This window comes from Symphalangus syndactylus, chromosome 4 (assembly GCF_028878055.3).
Source record: "Symphalangus syndactylus isolate Jambi chromosome 4, NHGRI_mSymSyn1-v2.1_pri, whole genome shotgun sequence".
NCBI classification, from domain to species: Eukaryota; Metazoa; Chordata; class Mammalia; order Primates; family Hylobatidae; genus Symphalangus; species Symphalangus syndactylus.
The window spans coordinates 98309237-98326072 of record NC_072426.2 but is presented as its reverse complement, the minus strand read 5'-3'; the positions used below and the strand labels follow the sequence as shown (position 1 = coordinate 98326072).

Sequence of the window (16836 nt, the reverse complement as noted above, 5' to 3'; positions counted from 1 at the left end):
TCTCCCATTGGTCCAGGAATCTTGTCATCATACCAGGAGTAGGATAAGGATGAACATCCAGAGGTCAAGTTTTGGCCCGGAGGACTTCTGAGATTAAAATGTGTCTGAAGATTGGGACCTGTGGTTATGTCCAAGGTAGAGGAGGAGTCAGCTGCAGCTCTGGCTTTCTGCTTGATGGCAGTGGGGGCAAGACAAACAGCTTCATTCAGAGGCTGTGAGGACCACCAGACACTTGCAGTACCCAGTACCTGTTCGTGTCTTGCTTGGGGATAGGCACAAACCACACGGATAGGGAAGTACCATTACTGACAGACTCAGAAGCTCAAGTGGTTTGGCCCTGGCCTGGAAATAGCTAGATCCATGCAGACTATTCAGACTGACTCCCTGGCATGAGGGGTGAGGTCACAGAGGGGACCATGGGGGAGGAGAGGATCAGAAAAGGCCATCACAGCCCTCCTTGTTCTCTGCCTCAGTGGGTTCTTATTCATGTACATATACATAAAAAGAGGGTAGAATCATGTGTTTATTTTAGGTGAATCCTCCTAAATTGACGTGTTCCCTGAACACAAGTCTGAGGGCTCTCTTTCACTGCAAGAGACAGAAAACAAACTAAACTTAGAGTAAGCAAGAAAGAGAATGCATTGACTCACTTGTTGGGAAGGCCGAGCATGGAGTGGGCTTCAGGTTTGACTAGATATATGGACTGGAAAAAGGCATTGGGATTTGTCGTCATTTGCTGCTGCGATACATTGGCTTCTTCCAGATAGCAGCAGCCATGCTGCTAGAAGCTCTGGGGTCTTAGCCTTACTATACTCAATCCAAAAGGATTGAAGAGCATATCTCTTTTGGAATCAATATACAAAAATCCCAGAGAAGGACGCTGATTGGTCCGACATGGTTCGCATGCCTATTCCTGGGCCAATCATTATTAGCAGGAAGATGGGATAGAATGATTGGCCAGGCCTGGGTCATATGTTTTTCCCAGTGGCCAGTGATTCCGCGGGCACCTAAGAGCAAGAAACAGGATACCCGGACCTCAGGGGACAGGCAAGTCCAGCAGTTTGGGAGGAGAAACAGAAGCTAAGCTGTCTTCTTGTGGTCTCCCTGGGATCTCGTGTCTGCTTCTTTTTGCCTATCTCCTCGTTCTTCTGTTTCCCTGTGAACATTGGCTTTGGTATTTTTTTCTTCCTCAGCATGTATGTACATGGCTCAAAATGGCTGCCCCAGCCCCGAGCCCTTATGTGACTTTCAAGAGCTCCACACCACCTGTGGCTGAGTTCAGATGTTCAAGGAAGAGAGAATCCGATGGGTTGCAGGGATAGGTGTTAAATACTGGACCCATCAGTTGTGGCAAGGGTTAGGGATTTGTATTATAAACACGGCTTCCGAGGTCTTCTTCCCCTTCAGCTGGCCTGTAGGGGCAGTTCGTTGGAGAAGGGGGCTGTGTGTGGGGCAGGCATTTCAGAACAAGATATCTTGCTGGTCCCAGGTGACCCAGAGAACAGCAAAGCATGGCACCATCCTGCCCTCAAGTAGCTTCAAGTCTAGCTAAGCAGGTGAGAGGCTCATCTGGGCCAGGGGTCATAAGACATCAGAGGAGGGCAAGGTCATTGTGGGCCAGGACAGGTGGAACAAGTTGACTGGAGCCAGTGGGAGTGCAGCTGGCCTTTCCAGGTAGGCAGGAAGGAAGGGACATGACCCTGTGCCATGTGGAGGAGACGTTGCCTCAGCAGATGCTCTTTTCTTCACACCTGAGCTAGCCCTGCTGAACAAATATGCAAATGGTTTGAAGTGTCCTGTCCATTAGCTTTTCCTCAGAGCATAAGCACTGGTCTTCCTGAGGCTTCTGTCTAACTTCCCACAACACCCTCTGTCCTTGGATTATCAAAGAGTGCCCCCCGGTCCACTCACCATCTGTGTGTGTGTGTGTGTGTGTGTGTGTGTGTGTGCATGTGTGTGTGTGTAGGTTACGGGGAGTTTTTCATGATGTTTTGGAAAGTCAAGGAGTTTCTTCTCTCCTCAAAAGCCAAGAATGGAAAAAAAAAAAATCTCCAAGAATAAAAGGAGGGAAAAATAACCCTTTGCATTTGGAGAATGTAAAGAGATCTGTAAGAACCCTAAGGTGGAGACTTCCGTTGTCATGCTGTGGTCCAGGAAAGTTCTGGACTTGCCCAAATTCTCATGGCTGGGACTAGAACCCTGGCTTTTACTGCCAGCCCAGGGCTCTTCCCTGAGCCCTCAGGGACAGTGGGCAGTGGGCCTGGCAGGGGTGGTCTGTATGTGACAGGAATGGGAGAATGCCCCACCATCACAAGGACTCAGTAGAGGCTCAATCCTAAAAACGCACCCGAAACCAAGTCCAGAGAGGATTTGGAGGCTCCGAGGAGGAGCTAAGAGGTTACCAGCATCTCCTTTGGGAAAGGGGTGAGAGTCCATCCCACATGCCTTATCTGGGCAGATCTCATTTCCTGGTGGAGGAAAAGGAAGAGATCTTTGTGTTTCTCCTCTGTTTTTTCCCTTTCAGACAGACCAGACATCAGATCTCAGTCAGATAAATCTAGCTGAAATGAAAGGGGCCGAGGCTGGGGCTGGCACAAAGAAAAGGATCCCTTGCCAAAGTCACACAGAAAGACACTCCGAAAGACCCTCGCCCAAAGAAGAGGGCGGACAGGGTTCCCCTGGAGCTCCCTTTCCCTAAGGGCCTGGTGTTCGACCTTCGATTCTTGTTCCACATGAGGTTTCATATAAGTGATTGTATTATTATTATTTTTTTGCATAGGTGAAAAGTCACAAATTATTAACGCTGAATCTCAAAGACTGCAGTCTTCTCACTCTGGGGTGGCATCTCTTCACTGTTCAGGCACGGGCAGCCTCACAGAACGGACGTGGCCCAGACCTCACTTGACCTCTGAGAGGCCCTGAAGGCAGTCGCCCAAGGGCAGGGGCAGGGGACAGGGCAGAGGACACTGAGCCAAGCGGGGAAGGAAGAGAGAGGAGGGGTGGGGAAGGAGAGGAGGGGCGGCGGGGAGCCCGGAGAGAAAGAAAGAGGGGAGACCCGGGAGAGGAAGAAGGGGAGGCCCGGGAGGGCGCGCGGAGGGGGTGTCAGCGAGGGGCCGCCTGTCAGGGTTCTATCTGCGCGATGATTGATGCGGGCCCGGGTTTTTCTGTCAGCCTGTCACGGCGCAGGAATGTTTAATGTTCTCATTATTGGTTACGCTGTTGTGTATATTTCTCTGTCAGCACCGCGGACCCAGCTGAACTGGCAGAGCACTTCAAAGGCCTACGGGTCATTCATCATCCCCATGACGCTCCGGCAAATGCTCAGCTTCAGCCCGCGCCAGGGATTTGTTATGACTTGCGAGCTGCCTGACAGACAGGGCCGCGGCGGCCGGGAGGGGACGCGCGGGAGGCGGGCTCCGGGCCCTTCCTGTCACGCCGGGCCCGCGACTCCGACTCGGGGGGCAGGCGGCACGGCTCGGGGCGGGCCCGCCTGGGCGACCCCAGGGAGAGGTGGCGGGAGGAGGCAGGGGCGCGCCCCGTCGTGGGCCCCAGGGCGCCCCCACGCCTCTCCCTGCAGTCCCGCCCTCCTCCTCCTGGCGGGCAGCGGCCTCTCCCAAAGTTGTGCTGCAGACCCAGAGGTTGAGGGGGAGAAAAGCGAAACTTGCAACCGTCCAGGGCCAGGGAGGGGCGGGAGCTGGGAGCGAGAGCAGGAGAGTATCGGAGCTTTGTTTCCTTTCCCAGGCCGTGACATGATTAATCGTTTTCTTCTGATCTAATTTTGGAACATGAAAAACAGCACATTTGTCTTGAAGAAAAATGATGTGCCGAACTGCGCAGATGGAAATTTCGAGCAATGAGAAAGATTAAAGTGAAACCCCACTCCTTAGACCTAATCATGAGTTGTAGATTATTCTGTCGGCCCAGCCAGATGGTAGCTCTGATTCCACAGCCCCTTCTTATATTAATGAATACTCGACTGTTATATTTGACTTAGGTAAGTGAAATGTCTATCAGAGCTAATGGACTGCCAGCCAGCATAACACATGTTGTACCGCTAAGGGTCCTTCTGCATTTTTCATGTTTTATACTAATGTAGAACATTTTGTTTCCTACTGTTTTTCATCATTGTCACTGTTTGCTAAATATTTTCACATGGAAGGGGGGAGAGAGAGAGAGACAAACTCAGGAGGAAAAAGATCCCCCCTCCAAACTTGTGTCCAAAGCTAATTTCCTCCCGTTGGGCTTGGCTATAACTCTGCAAGTAAAACAGTCACCCCGAGCAATGCGTACAGGAACTCAATAGTAATGTGATTAAGTTCCTAGTCAACAAGACTACACTCGACTGTATGTTAACAAACCTAATTATAGCCCTGTGGTGATAAATTGGGCCAGGGCCCTGGCTGCACATCTCTGAGGTCATGTCTAGGAGCGCTGTTTGACCCTCTTGTCTTAGGGAAGAGAATTGTCCTGGAGCGGGGTCCCTGTCTCAGCATGGTAGAGGGGCTGTTTTCTCCCTGACCTGGTTGTCCAGCCCCTGGGAGGATGGGTAGATGCCAGGAAGCATTTCAGAGCTGAAGGTCATCGGCATGAGAACTGGGCATTAGGATTTGCTGGAGGAGACCGGAAGGGCAGTGGCTTCTGAGCCATTGGCCCCTTTCACGTTGTGAGTGGCATCAGGATGCCTGAGAGGAGAGCATGCTGTTTCTGCTTCATTGGATCCATGCAGGTCTTGGAGGGTGGTGGCTCACTCTTTCTGGGCCAAGTAGAGGGTGGCTCAGACACTCCCCTTCCTCCAGGCTTCTCATCTGTAACTGGTGAAGCCCGGAAGAGCTTGTTGTTCAAGAGGAAATCTTGTGTTACTTCTTTATGAAGGACTCCAGCCTGGTGGAGATGAACGAGTCCTGAAGATGGAATCGAAGCTGTTTGGGCACAAGTAAGCTGGAAGGGGTTGAGGGACATTTTCAAGGAGTGATGTCTTGAGAGAAAAATGGAAAGAAATCCACAGGCAGAAAAGAGATATCTAGATATGAAAACATGGGGCAGGGGGAGGGAGAGAGAGAAGAGAATGCGGAGAAAGAGAGAGACATAGAGGAGAGGACGTGTAGATACCAACAGAGGAGATGGCCCATGAACTCAGAGGAGGAACTCTCCTTGCCTCAGCCAAAGTGAGCTTCCTAAAAAGCCAATTTGACCCCTGCTGAAAATTCTCTCCTGGCTGTGATTCCTACGGGAGTCAGTTGCAATGTCTTGGCTGGGAATAGGTGACCCTCTCCATCTATCCCCAGCTTCTCTCTCCAGCCTTATCTCTCACTTATCCTCAACTGTGACCTTGCCCTTCTGCCACATGAGCCTTCTTAGGGTCCCCAAGAATGCCAGCCTCTTTCAGAACAGTGTGATTTTATCTGTGTCTATTTCTGTCTATCCTACTCTCCTGTATTCTTTCCCTGGCAAACTCCTACTCATCCTTCAAGACCCAGCTCTCAGATCTCCTCCTCTGTGACATTTTCCTGACATTCCCAGGAGGCATTATTCATCCTCTGACCCCCACCCCTGACTCTGGTCAGGCTGCATTGAAAAATGTCTGTGTTTGCAAGTCTCTTGCTCTACACCTTCCTTCCTCTACAGCTATTCCTCTGCTCATTCGTTTACTCATTCAAGAAATGTAAATTAAGAACTTACTATGTGACAGATATTGTTCTAGACACTGGGGATTTAGCAATGTACAAAATCCCCTGCCCTTCTGGAGGTGTATTTGTGGATTTCATTCATTTCAGTAGCTGTATTTGTGGACGTATTAATGAGGCTCTTTTATAGTAAGAAACAGAAACTTGCTCAGGCTAGCTCTAGAAATGGTTATTACTGTAAAATGGTGGCAATAAGGAAGGCAGAAAATCTCACAGAGACCCAACAGCAGCTGCACAGCTGAGCCTCTCAGCTTCTGTAACTCGTTAATTGGCTCATTCATGGCCCTTCCTAGGCCCATGTCATTTAAGAAACTTTTTATTGTGATATGAAATACATACACAAAAGTGCATATATCACAAAAGTACAGCTCAATGAATTTTCACAAACTACAGCCCATAAAGAGGTCAAGAAATATAACATTCATTACCCCAGTACCTCCTATCCTCCTTTATTTCATTTTTAAGATAAATTCTCATCCCAGCTTCTCCCCAACTATTTACCATGTGATGTTTTATGTACAAGTTTTTATGTGGCCATGTTTTCAGTTCTTTTGGGTATATATGTAGGAGTGGGATTGCTGGCTCACTGCAACCTCCACCTCCCAGGTTCAAGTGATTCTCCTGTCTCAGGCTCCCAAGTAGCTGGGATTACAGGTATGTGCCACCATGCCCAACTAATTTTGTGTTTTTAGTAGACATGAGGTTTCACCATGTTGGTCAGGCTGGTCTCGAACTCCTGATCTCAGTTGATCCACCTGCCTCAGCCTCCCAAAGTGCTGAAATTACAGTTGTGAGTCACCATGCTCAGCGTTGTTTAACTTTTTGAATGTGATCTATTTGAAGTTAATTTCTGTGTATGGTATGAGGTAGGAGTTTAAGTTTATTTTTTGCATATGGATATCCAGTTGTCCCCCATAACTTTTTTTAAATCATGAATTTGCACAGGATTTTGTCAGGTGTTTTTTCTGCATTTACTGAGTGAGCTATTGAAATCTCTGAGTACTACTGTCAAATTATCTATTTCTCCTTTCAATTTCATGAGTTTTTGCTTTATGTATTTAGGGGTTCTGTTGTTCAGTGCATATATATTTATAATTGATATTTCCTAATATATTTACAATTTTATCATTATGAAACATCCTTTGTCTCTAATTATCGGGGGAAATTCAGCCAGATATTGGGCAGAATTCACCCCCGATATTTCACGTGCTTTCTTTTCTATCTTCCTAAGCGCCGGCCGGTTTGAGAAATAAAGGGACAGAGTATAAAAGAGAGAAATTTTAAAGCTGGGCATCCGGGGGAGACATCACATGTTGGTAGGTTCCGTGATGCCCCCCGAGCAGTGAAACCAGCAAGTTTTTATTAGTGATTTTCAAAAGGGGAGGGAGTGTATGAATAGGGTGTGGGTCACAGAGATCAAGTGCTTCACAAGGTAATAGAATATCACAAGGCAAATGGAGGCAGGGCAAGATCACAGGACCACAGGACCACAGGACCGGGGTGAAATTAAAATTGCTAATGAAGTTTCGGGCACCATTGTCATTGATAACATCTTATCAGGAGACAGGGTTTGAGAGCAACCGGTCTGACCAAAATTTATTAGGCAGGAATTTCCTCATCCTAGTAAGCCTGGGAGTGCTATGGGAGACTGGGGCTTATTTCATCCCTACAGTCTCTAGCATAGAAGATGGCTACACCCAAGGGGCCATTTTAGATGCCCACCCTCAGGGGTGCATTCTCTTTCTCAGGGATGTTCCTTGCTGAGAAAAAGAATTCAGCGATATTTCTCCCATTTGCTTTTGAAAGATGAGAAATATGGCTCTGTTCCTCCTGGCTCACCGGCAGTCAGAGTTTAAGGTTATCTCTCTTGTTCCCTGAAACTTGCTGTTATCCTGTTCTTTATTTTATTTTATTTTATTTTTTTAAAGAAAATATATGCTTTTATTTTTCCGTGATTACAAACACAACAGAATATCAAATGCACAAAGTAAGAATTATACGGGGAAAAAAAATCAGATACGTTCATATATATGTCACCATTTCAAGGCTATTTCCATCCAGAATAACCTTGGTTTGCCAGGGCCAATAGCAGAGGCGCTCCTCACATCCCAGACGATGGGCGGCTGGGCAGAGACGCTCCTCACTTCATAGATGGGGTGGCGGCCGGGCAGAGGCTGTAATCTTAGCACTTTGGGAGGCCAAGGCAGGAGGCTGGGAGGTGGAGGTTGTAGCGAGCCGAGATCATGCCACTGCACTCCAGCCTGGGCAATACTGAGCGTTGAGCGCGTGAGACTCGATCTGTAATCCCAGCACTTCGGGAGGCCGAGGCGGGCAGATCACTTGAGGTCAGGGGTTGGAGACCAGCCTGGCCAACATGTCGAAACCCCATCTCCACCAAAAATACAAAAACCAGCCAGGCATGGTGGTGTGCGCCTGCACTCCCAGGTATTCAGCAGGCCCAGGCAGGAGAATCAGGGGAGCCCGAGGCAGGGAGGTTGCAGTGAGCCGAGATCGTGCCGCTGCACTCCAGCCTGGGCAACAGAGGGAGACCGTCTCGAAAGGAAGGAAGGAAGGAAGGCTGGCTATCCTGTTCTTTTTTCAAGGTGCCCAGATTTCATATTGTTCAAACACACATGCTGTACAATTTGTGCAGTTAACGCAATCATCACAGGGTCCTGAGGCAACATACATCCAACTCAGTTTACGAAAATGACGGGATTAAGAGATTAAAGTAAAGACAGGCACAGGAAATCACGAGGGTATTGATTGGGGAAGTGGTAAGTGTCCATGAAATCTTCACAATTTACATTTAGAGATTGCAGTAAAGACAGGCATAAGAAATTATAAAAGTATTAATTTGGGGAACTAATAAATGTCCATGAAATCTTCACAATCCACATTCTTCTGCCATGGCTTCAGCTGGTCCCTCTGTTCAGGGTCCCTGACTTCCTGCAACATCTAATAACTTTTCTTTCTTTCATTTTTTTTTTTTTGAGACAGAGTCTCACTCTGTCACCCAGGCTGGAGTGCAATGGTGCGGTCTCAGTTCACTGCAACCTCCACCTCCCGGGTTCAAGTGATTCTCCTGCCTCAGCCTCCCAAGTAGCTGGGACTACAGATGCATGCCACTACACTCTGCTAATTTTTGTATTTTTAGTAGAGATGGGGCTTCACTATGTTGGCCAGGCTGATCTGGAACTCCTGACCTCATGATCCACCCCCCTGGGCCTCCCAAAGTGCTGGGATTAAAGGTGGGAGCCACCACACCTGGCTTCTCTAATAACATTTCTTATATTAAAATCTATTTTGTCTGATAGTAATATAGCCACTCTAGCTCTCTTATGGTTACTGTTTGCTTAGGATATCTCTTCCTATTTTTGTGTCTCATTGACAGCGTTTGGTTGGATCTTGCTTTTTCATCCAGTCTGACAATCTCTGCCTTTTGAATGGATATTTTAGTCTATTCTCTTTTTATGTGATTAATGATGTGGCTGGGTTAACACCTGCCATTTTTCTTTTCTTTTCTTTTTTTGAGACAGAGCCTTGCTCTGTTGCCCAGGATGGAGTGCAGTGGTGTGATCTTGGCTCACTGCAACCTCTGCCTCCTGGGTTGAAGCAATTCTCATGCCTCAGCCTCCTGAGTAGTTGGGACTACAGGCATGTGCCACCACGCCCAGCTAATTTTTTGTATTTTAGTAGAGATGGTGTTTCACCATGTTACCCAGGTTGGTCTCAGACTCCTGAGCTCAGGCAATCCACCCACCTTGGCCTCCCAAAGTGCTGGGGTTACAGGTGTGAGCCACCATGCCCGGCCATTTCTATTTGTTTTGTATTTGCTTAATGTCTTTTTTGTTTCTCTTTTACTGCCTTATTTTATGTTGAATAATCATATTTTTAGTTAAAAAGTAACAATTTCAACTATCTTCATTTTATTTTCTCAGTGGTTGCTCCAATGATTACAATTGCATTTAATTTATCACGATCTATTTCAGAAAAATGCTACTTTAATTCTGGTGAAATATAGAAACTTTGCTCCAATACATCTCCTTTTCTTCCCTTCTCCTCTATACTGTTGTCATTTATATTACATCTAAATATGTTATAAACCTAATAATACAGTGTTATAATTATTTTTTATTGCAATCTTGCATTTTAAAAAGAAGCTAAGAGAAGAAGTGAGAAAAAATATACAGAAAGAGTCTTTTATATTTACTAACATATATATCATTTCTGGCGCTCTTTGTTTCTTTTTGTAGAGTTATCGTGTGGGGTCATTTCTGTTTAGCCTAAAGGACTTTACTTAGTATTTCTTGTAAGGCAGACATGCTAGCAACATATAATCTTAGTCTTTGTTTATCTTTGTTTATCTTTATTTCCCTTCCATGTTGAAGGATTATTTTAGCTGTATATGGAATTTTTAGTTGAACATTTTTCTTTTCATGTAGCACTTTAAATATGTCATTCCATTGTCTCTGGCCTCCATTGTTTCTGATGAGAAGTTAGCTGTCCATTGTATTGTTGTTCTTCCGTACGTGGTGATTTGTTTTTCTATTTCTGCTTTCAAGAGTTTTTCTTTGTCTTAGGCTTTCAAAAGTTTTACTCTGTGGATCTAGGTGTGGATCTCTTTTTATATATCCTACTTGGGGTTTATTGAGCTTCTTAGATGTGTAAAGTTATATTTGGGAAGATTTTGGCCATTTTATCTTCAAATACTTTTTCTGTCCCATTCTCTCTACTCTTCTTCTAGAATGCTAATTACAGATATGTGGGTACCCTTAATATTTCTTTACATCTCCTTTGCACATATGCACAGGCTCTGTTGGCCAGGGATGTGTAGGTACCTTTGGTCTTCTTTGGTGTCTAATATACATACACACAGCCTCTGGCTAACCCAGGATATGTGAGGAATCCCCTGTGGCTTAAGTTTTACCTTTTAAAACTTTCTGATAAATCCCCTCTAGTCCATCAGTCCTTTTCTTAGCTGAAACGGAACTGCAACCTCAGATTGATGGAGCCACTGGTCCTTCCTGTTTGCATGCCATTGAGATCACTTATCTGACAGTGCTCTAAACCAAGTGTGTCCTTTCCATTATCAGTGGCAAAGCTGCTGGTTGTCATGGTGCTGGAAGGAGCTGGGGTTAGGGACATGGGGTGTGGGCAGCTATTGACTCATATTGTTCTTACCTAAAGTTTAGTAGTCTTCATTAAAAATATTTATCAGTTTTTGTATCCCTTTGGTAGAATACTAGAGTGCTGAAGTGGTTTTTGACAATTTTGTTCAGCTTCGTCCTTGCTTTCTGGGAAGAAGTTTTGTAGACCTCCAAACTCCATTATGTGAGAAGTCAGAAGGCCCTTGGTGTATTTTCAGAGCCTCTAGTTCTGTTACTTACTAAACACCTTTGTCCTCCATATTTTCAGTTCAAATTTCCAATAGAAAGAATCTGGTTGAAACAGACTTGGGCAATGCCCCTCCTCCAAGCCATTTCATAGGTGGCTGCTTGGCTCTGCCTTGAAAGAGGTGGGAAGGCTAGGGGAGAACTTCAGGTGAGAGAAACAACTGCATGAGTCCAGGGCCAGGTGTATGTCACAATTTGTTTATTGTGGTTTCTGCCCCAGTCTAACTGATCCCACATATAGTTGGAAAGTGGTTCTGGGCAACCTTAGTGATGTAAATAAGGATTGAGTGAGAGTCTGCTTCAGGGAGGATTGGGATAGTGGACAGCAAGGCTGTTGGATCCACATTGTACCATGTAAAGCCAGGATAGGGCGAGCAGAGTGGGCCTGTCCAGGCTGAACTGCTCTTGCCTCACTCTTGCCCTGTCCTGGCCCTGCTCCTGATTCTTTCTTGATTCACGCCTGTCTCTGTCTGGAGTGAGTAGACACTCTAGTGTTGAATCTAGGTTCTACACTTTTCTTCAAGCATTCATTCACTCATTTATCCATGAATGCATTTAAGCAGTATTTGATCACCCACTTGTGTCAGATGGTGTGCTAGAGGGTGAGAATGTTATGGTAAGCAAGGCACAACTGGCCCTTACCCTGCCGAGGTTATAGCCTACTGAAGGCCAAGGATCCTTTCACTATGCTGGATGGCAGTGGCTAAATCTTTTTTTTTTGTTTTGAGACAGGGTCTTGCTCTGTCACCCAGGCTGGAGTGCAGTGGTACAATCTCAGTTCACTGCAGCCTCTGTCTCTTGGGTTCAACCAATTCTCCTGCCTCAGCCTCCTGAGTAGCTGGGATTACAGGCGCGTGCCACCACACCTGGCTAATTTTTGTATTTTTAGTAGAGATGGGGTTTCACCATGTTGGCCAGGCTGGTCTCGAACTCCTGGTCTCAAGTGATCTGCCTGCCTTGGCCTCCCGAAGTGCTGGGATTACAGGCATGAGCCACCACGCCTTTTGGCCAAAGCAACCTGACTAAATCTTTACAGACAGGTTTGGTTGTTCTTTTTGGTCCCTGGTTTGTTTTTTTTTTGGTCTTTGTTTATCAGGTGAGCAGCATAAACAAGATTGCAGAGAATATATTTAAACTATTTAAAATACCTTACTTTGTCTAAAGCCTCTAACATTTTCTTCAAATTCATCTTGCTAGTTACTAATGTGTATCATTATTCATTAAAGCAGGCCCAGTGAGACTCTCATTTAGTAAACTTGGTTATTAGTGAAAATATCATGATCTCCAAATGTACAGTAGAAGCTTTGTTAATTGACCTCCTTTTAAATATTTCTTCCTTCTCTCTGTAAAACATATGGAGTGATGCCTTTAGTACAATAAACACTTGTGACTGGTTTACTACTCTCAATATGTCCACCAGTTGGGCTGGATGCTACTACAAATCAGTTGTGTATGTTCCTAAACCTGCTTATGTCAGTTGTACTTATCATTTTAATAATTTGTTTAAAGATCATGTAAATAATAAAATTTAACTATATCCAGAAATAAATATTTTCTATGTTAACTAGATACAATGTTTTAGAAAGTCTCAATAAAGACAAGTAGCAAAAATACTATTTTGAATTTAGAGTGCTATGAAAACTAGAAAAGATTGGAGAAAAAAATCATAAATATCCAGAAGGGATTTCCATATGTAAAGGATTCTGCATGAAGATTATTTTTAAATTCTTACTATGCCTTAAAGAATACAAAACCAGAACTCACAGATGACTCATTAAAGGTTTAGTTTTTCTGTAGGAAAAGCTATGTAGAAATCCAAACAGTGGAACTATGAGGGGAGAAAAGGTCTTAGGTCTAGATGAAAAGATGGCTAGATAAATGCATAATTGTATACTTTAACTGAAAATGTGTAAGATTACGCTGCTTTAACTTACTTTAAATATTTAAAAATATTATCATAAATATTATCCGGTTGCTATCACTATCAAAATATTGTTATAAATTTTATCATTCTGAGTAAGCATCTTCCTCATTCCTTTCCCTAAAGGTAGCGAATGATGTCAGTTTCCTATTTATTTTTTCAGAGACTGTTCATGTAAAACCAAAAAGGCTCCTTCCCTATTCTGTAACAAATTAACAGACTTTTTTGATAAATCAACCAAATTCAAATCCAAGTTGTATGGAATAAGAAGGCCTTTACTGTATAAAGCACCATTTCACTAAAAAATGTCTTTATACATGTTGTCAAATAAGAAGTGTAACATACTGGTAGAGATCACGTGATCACATTGTGTTTTCTACTTTTATTTTAAAGTATATAATTAATTTCTAGATATTTGAGGATTAACTATCTTTTGTTAATACAGGTTTTTTTATTTTGGTAAAATATAAATAACATTAAATTTACCATCTTAATCATTTTAAGTACTATACAGTTAAGTAGTGTTAAGTATTCATATTGTTATGCAGCCATTACTTCCATCCATCTTCAAATTTCTTTTAAGCTTACAAATCTGAAACTATAAGCTTTAAACAGTAATTTTCCAGTCTCCCCAGCTGTTGACAACCACCTTTCTCCTCTCTGTCTCTATGAATCTGACTACTCTAGGTACTTCATAGAGGTGGAATCATACATTATTTATCATTTTGTGACTTTTTGTGTCTATTCATGGTTTATTTCTGTTAGCATAACATATTCAAAGTTCATCCATGTTGTAGCATGTGTCAGAATTGTCTTCCTTTTTAAGGCTGAATAATATTCCACTGTATGGATATACCACATGTTGTTTATTCATTTATTCATCATAAATGGATAAGTGGACAGTTGGATTGCTTCCATGTTTTAGCTGTTGTGAATAATGTTGCTATTAATATGGGAGTACAGATATCTCTTCAAGATCCTCCTTCTAATTCTTTGGTGCATATATGCAGAAGAATTGCTAGGTCATGTGGTAATTCTATTTTTAATTTTTTGAGAAACTGCCTTAATGTTTTCCATAGTGGCCCTACCATTTTACTTTTCACCAACAGTGCACAAGGGTTTCAATTTCTCCACATCCTTGCCAACAATTTTTAATTTTCTGGGTTTTAAAAAATAGCAACCACCCTAATGGGTGTGAGGGTAGTATCTCATTGTGGTTTTGATCTGCGTTTCCCTAATGATTAGTGGTGTTGAGTGTCATTTCATATACTTATTGACTATTTATATATCTTCTTTTTTGGAAAAATGTCTATTCAAGTCCTCTGTTCATTTTTGAATTGGTTTGTCTGATATTTTTGTTGTTGAGTTTAGTAGTTCTCTACATATTCTGGATATAAATCTCTAATATGATACATGACTTGTAAATATTTTCTCCCATTCCATAGGCTACCTTTTTACTTTGTTGATGATGCCGTCTGATGCATAAAAGTTTTTAATTTTCATGATGTTGAATTTGTGTATAGGCATACCTCATTTTATTGTGCTTTGCTTTATTGTGTTTTGAATGTGTTGTGTTTTTTACAAATTGAAAATTTTTGGCAACCCTGCATCAAGCAAGCCTATCAGAACCACGTTTCCAACGGCATGTGTTCATGTGCTCGCTTCGTGTCTCTGTGTCACAATTTGGTAATTCTTACAGTATTTCAAACTTCTTCATTCTTATTGTATCTGTTATGGTGATCTGTGATCAATGATCTTAGGTGTTATTATTGTAATTGTTTTAGGCACTGTGAACCACGCCCTTGTAAGATGGTGAACTTAATCGATGAATGTTGTGTGCATTCTGACTGCCCCACCAACTGGCCATTCTCCTGTCTCTTTCCCTGTCCTTGGATTTCCCTATTCCCTGTGACACAAAATATTGAAAATTAGGCCAATTTCAATATTAGGCCAATTCAAATTAGACCAATTTCAATATTAGGCCTGAAATTTCACTGGCTTCAAAGTGTCCAAGTGAAAGAAAGAGCCGCACACTTCTCTCTTTAAATCAAAAGCTAGAAATGATTTAGCTTAGTGAGGAAGCCACATCAAAAGCCAAGATAGGCTGAAAGCTAGGCCTCTTGCACCAGATAGTTAGCCACATTGTAAATACAAAAGAAAAGTTCTCGAAGGAAATTAAAAGTGCTACTCCAGTGAACATATGAATTATAAGAAAGTGAAACAGCCTTATTGCTGATATGAAGAAAGTTTACTAGTCTGGGTAGAAGATCAAAGAAGCCATGACATTCCCTGAAGCCAAAGCCTAATCCAGAGAAAGGCTCTAACTCCCTTCATTCTATGGAGGTTGAGAGAGGTAAGGAAGCTGCAGAAGAAAAGTTGGAAGCCAGGAGAGTCTGGCTCATGAGGTTTAAGGAAAGAAGCCATCATCTCCAAAACATAGAAGTGCAAGGTGAAGCAGCAAGTCCTGATCAAGAAATTGCAGCAAGTTATTCAGAAGATCAAGCTAAGACAATTGGTGAAAGTGGCTACACTAAACAACAGATTTTCAACATAGATGAAACAGCCTTCTAATGGAAAAAGATGCCATTTAGGACTTTCATAGATAGAGAAGTCAACGTCTGGCTTCAAAGCTTCAAAGGAAAGGCAGGCTGACTCTCTCATTAGGGACTAATGCAGCTGGTGACTTTAAGTTGAAGCCAATGTTCATTTACCTTTCTGAAAATCCTAGAGCCCTTAAGAATTATGCCAGGCCAGGCATGGTGGGATCATGCCTATAATCCCAGCACTTTGGGAGGCTGAGGCGGGAGGATCACTTGAGGTCAGGAGTTCAAGACCAGCCTGGGCAACATAGCAAGACCACATCTCTACAAAAAATAAAAAAAATTAGCGAGATATGGTGGCACATGCCTGTAGTCCCAGCTACTTGGGAGGCTGAAGCAGGAGGATCACTTGAGCCTAGGAGTTAAGGCGCTGCAGTGAACTATGATAATGCCACTTCACTCCAGTGTGTGCAACATAGCAAGACCCTGTCTTTAAACAAAGGAATTATGCTATGCTGAAGAGAGGCAAGGAAAAAAATGATTTATGTTAAATCTACTCTGTCTGTGCTCTTTAAATGGAAAAACAAATCCTGGGTGACAACACATCTTTTTTTTTTTTTTTTGCCTTTATTTTCATTACATGGAAAAGTTGCAAGACAATACATCTGTTTACAGCATAGTTTACTGAATAATTTAAGCCCACTATTGAGACCTACTGCTCAGAAAAAAAGATTTCTTTTAAAATATCCCTGTCCATTAACAATGCATCTAGTTACTCAAGAACTCTGATGGAGATGTACAAAGAGACTAATGTTTCCATGCCTGCTAACACAACAACCATTCTTTAGCCAATGAATTAAGGGGCAATTTCAACTTGCAAGTCTTAATAGTCAAGAAATACATTTTGAGACGCTATAGCTGCCAGAGATAGTGATTTCTCTGATGGATCTGGGCAAAGTAAGTGAAAATCTTCTGTCAAGGATTCATCATTCTAGATGCCATTAAGAGCATTTGTGATTCATAGGAGGAGGTAAAAATATCAGCATTAATAGGAGTTTGGAAGAAGTTGATTTCAACCCTCATCTGATCTCATAAATGACTTTGAGGGTGTCAAGACATCAGTGGAGGAAGTAACTGCAGATGTGGTAGAAATAGCAAGAGAACTAGAATTAGAAGTTGAGCCCGAATGTGTGACTGAATTGCTGCAATCTCATCATAAAACTTGAACAGATAGGATGAGTAGTTGCTTCTTTCTTTCTTTCTTTTTTTTGTGAGATGGGGGTCTCACTCTGTCA

The 16836-nt window shown here is 43.2% G+C and overlaps 1 long non-coding RNA gene across 2 annotated transcripts in view; it reads left to right on the top strand.

Annotated features, from left to right (window-relative positions):
* Window positions 1-4665: 4665 nt before the first annotated feature.
* LOC129480308 (uncharacterized) overlaps window positions 4666-16836 on the top strand; it is a 45747-nt gene continuing 33576 nt past the window's right edge. The window contains exon 1 of one of the 2 annotated variants that reach the window (XR_010120379.1): window positions 4666-4933. This is a non-coding gene — a long non-coding RNA (uncharacterized lncRNA). The remainder of the gene's footprint in view (window positions 4934-16836) is intronic. The other variant, XR_010120380.1, reaches the window with a different exon arrangement.